General features: G+C 41.0%; 1 long non-coding RNA gene across 7 annotated transcripts; it reads left to right on the forward strand.

Moving 5' to 3' along the window:
• Positions 1-1,146: 1,146 nt before the first annotated feature.
• LOC140549780 (uncharacterized) lies at positions 1,147-3,173 on the forward strand. Of its 7 annotated transcripts, XR_011979018.1 has the most exons (4): positions 1,147-1,220; positions 1,555-1,611; positions 1,861-2,041; positions 2,722-3,173. It is a non-coding gene; the product is annotated as an uncharacterized lncRNA (long non-coding RNA). The 7 variants fall into 7 exon arrangements; XR_011979019.1 differs by lacking the exons at positions 1,147-1,220; positions 1,555-1,611 and adding an exon at positions 1,340-1,499; XR_011979020.1 differs by lacking the exons at positions 1,147-1,220; positions 1,555-1,611 and adding an exon at positions 1,467-1,503.
• The last annotated feature ends 321 nt before the right edge of the window (positions 3,174-3,494 follow it).

Genomic DNA, 3,494 nt, shown 5'->3' on the forward strand with positions numbered 1-3,494 from the left:
AATACTCCCATACAGTAATAATCTCCTGCATCTTCAGTCTGGACTCCACTGATGGTCAGAGTGAAGTCAGATCCAGATCCACTGCCGCTGAAACGAGCTGGAGTTCCTGACCATAAGCTTGTAGCATAGTAGATCAGGAGTTTAGGTGCTTCTCCAGGTTTCTGCAGGTACCAGGACATATAATCACCCGAATATACACTGTGGCTGGTTTTACAGTTGATGGTGACGGTTTCTCCTGGAAGAGCAGATTTCACTGCAGGAGTCTGAGTCACAGTCGCCTGACCTCTGGATTCTGAAAAACAATGAGAGTAAACTGACTCATGAACTTTCAACATTATTATTTTACCATCAAATCTTCAGATATGATTGTGTAAGAATAACAGCTGTCATCTTTGTCTTCCTAAAAGTAAACGTACAGCAGTGCATTACCTTGAGTCCAGATGATCAGAGTCCAGATGAAGATGGGGATCAGAGTCATGTCTGCTGTGGGTGAGGTTTGTGGGGCAGCAGCTCTCAGTCATGAAGTGTTAAACTCACATTACTATAAACACTCCCAGAGCACTGAAGCATGTGCTGCTAATGCAAAGTGGAACCTCTCTATGGAAATTTCACCAGCAAATGCCTCTTACTCTTGAACTGGCACGACTAAGAGAGGGAAGGTGAAAACATTATTGATTAAAAAAAGGTCAATAATCTGAGAGAGACAAATTCTTCTAGTGCTGGTCTTCTGTTTAATACACACTAAAACCTGCATCTCAGTGGTGACCTGGAGTGAAAACATGAAAAGGCTTCTTCACACACTTTAATAAATCAGCTGTGGAGTTTTTACTGAGAGTGAACACCTCAGTACCTTCACTGACTTTTAGTAGATCTGCTCCTGTTAGAGTCTAAAGGTGATGTAGATTAAAAGACTGATGGAGTCTGAAGTGGATCATGATGGGCTGGTGTTGCAGAAGAACAGGTTCTTTGGTGACTCTGATGGATAGAAATGTGTAATTCAGAGTCCAGCACTGAATGAAGCTCCAGCTGACCCTCCTGTGGACTTCATCACAGTTTACAGAGAGGAATCCTGCAGCAGGAACACGGCCAGTGAGGAAACACACAGCAGCATTCCTGCACACCTCCCTTTTACACACTACAGGATCAACAGTGTGTTTTATTGCTCAGTGTTCAAGTGTGAAGCTGCAAGAGGCTGCTGGAAGGGACTGTGCTTGTTAGGGGTTAGTGTGTGTGTGTGTGTGTGTGTGTGTGTGTGTGTGTATGTGTGTGTGTGAGGGTGTGTGGTAGAGCTGGTTAGATGACTTCCACTCTTCATTTGATCTCAGCTCAGCAATCTGACTCTCCTGATATTTGGAATATTCCCTCTACGTCCAGTGGGGGGCGATCTCCTTCTGTTGAGTTTAAAGTGGATCAGTTTTTATCATAGGTGGTTCGCAGCTCCTGCTGTCAGTCTGTCTGTCAGTGCAGGAGCTTTTGGTGGAGGGACCAAACTACAAGCAGTGAGTAAGAAAATACACACTTTATTTAAACACTTTACTCTCTCTCTCTTTTCAGCAGAAAATCCTCTCAGACCATGTGGAGAAATGCTGTTTTTATTCATCAGCAGAAACAGTAAGACGTGTTCTAGATACCGCAGCTCTTTAGCTGTTTTCTGTTCTCGTCTGTCATCATATAATATTTAAATTCAAATTAAAGTGAAGTGTTCAAATCTGTATTATTATACAGATATTTTAATTAATATTTGATAATAAAATTACGTGTGAATGAACAGATCAGCAGTTTGAGAACAGGTCTCATAAAACACGACCTTGTTTCAGAAAAACAAGCAAAAATAAATATTTTAATAATTTATCATTTCAGAACTTCTGTTTTTGTCTGAGGCTTTTAAACTCCACCAGGATTTAGTGAGTGATGTGAGGAAGCTGCTTGGAAATAGCAGAGAGAGCCGAGTCTTTACAGCAGGAGGTTTTTGTACAGCCACTAAATGAGTTTGTATCACTGTGGTGGACTTTTGGTGGTGGCACCAAACTGTCAGTTGGCCGTAAGTAGTTTTACTGTTTATTCTCTGTTCATCTGTAAATCAGTTCTGGAACTGTTCATACACTTAATGCTTTTGTAAGTCATTTTTTAAAGCATTTTTTTTTTTAAGTGGCAGTGTAGACTAACTATGGACATTTTACACCAAGAGTCTGTTTCTGTTGGTAATAAGGGTAGGAATTATTCAGTATATATATATTTTTTACTTTACTGAACAGTTAAATTTTTCTTTAATTGAACAGTAAAGGTCTGTTCTTGACCGGAGGCTCTCAGTGCAGCACTTTCACTGTGCTTCTCATTCTCATGATGAACAATCACAGAGCTGCTTATTATGAACACTGATGCATGTTTTAATGTTCATTTATTAAGTGTTGACTGTGTTCATATTTATTATTTATTACAGTAAATCATTTATTTCTCTGTAGGATCTGAATTCCTGTTGATTTCCACATTATAAATTTCACTAAGGGTCTCAGATTTATTTGCCTGTAAATGAAACATTAAAAAGTGTTAAATTCAGAAGAAAGTAACTACAGATGAATCTGAAGGACAGTTTAAACTGTAAAGTAGGTTATAATTACAGGACCAAACATTTTAATGCACCACTGAACTCAGTTCAGCTCTGTACAAAATAAGAGAAGTGAAACACATCTGTCCATGCCTCTGTGTTTGTGTGTCTGCTAGGTGTGACTGCTCCCAAACTCACGGTCCTGCCCCCCTCCAGTGTGGAGCTGCAGCAGGGGAAGGCCACACTCGTGTGTTTGGCCAACAAGGGCTTCCCCTCAGACTGGAGGCTAAGCTGGAAGGTAGGTGGGAGCAGCTGGAGCTCGGGGGTCAGCCAGAGCCCCGGATTTCTGCAGGAGGATGATGGCCTCTACAGTTGGACTAGCACCCTGACCCTACCGGAGGAGCAGTGGCTGAGGAACCCGGTGTCCTGTGAGGCCACCAAGGACGCCCAGTCTACAGTGAGCGAGACACTAAGAAAAGATCAGTGCACTTAGCAGTGAGGACCGCCAGCCTCTGCTTTACTCAGCTCACTTTCTTCTCCTTCATTCAGGCTTTAAAGCACATATTTGAGCTTCAGTGCTGAAATGTTGATCTTTTGTCTCAAAGAAATAAAAGGCTTTTGGATTCAGTGTTTGTCTCTTTGTATTTATTGTGTGTTTTCTCCATATTATACTCAAGGGCAAGTTGTACTGTAGAACAGTAGGATTTTAATGCTCTTGTTTTAATACATTTGGAGTTGGAGGATAAATTAGTCTATTTCAGATCTACAGAAGCTGACATTTGTTTCTAGAATGATTTCCAGGCAGTTCATAATGTGGAGGGACTAATCAAAATATGAGGTTTCTAGACTTCAGCATAACTTTTAACCTCAACTCTTCTAATGTAAATGATTAGTAAAACTCTGGGGTTTCACACTACACCACACTACACCAATAAGAATAATGTGTAAC

Source organism: Salminus brasiliensis, chromosome 2 (assembly GCF_030463535.1).
Source record: "Salminus brasiliensis chromosome 2, fSalBra1.hap2, whole genome shotgun sequence".
NCBI lineage: Eukaryota > Metazoa > Chordata > Actinopteri > Characiformes > Bryconidae > Salminus > Salminus brasiliensis.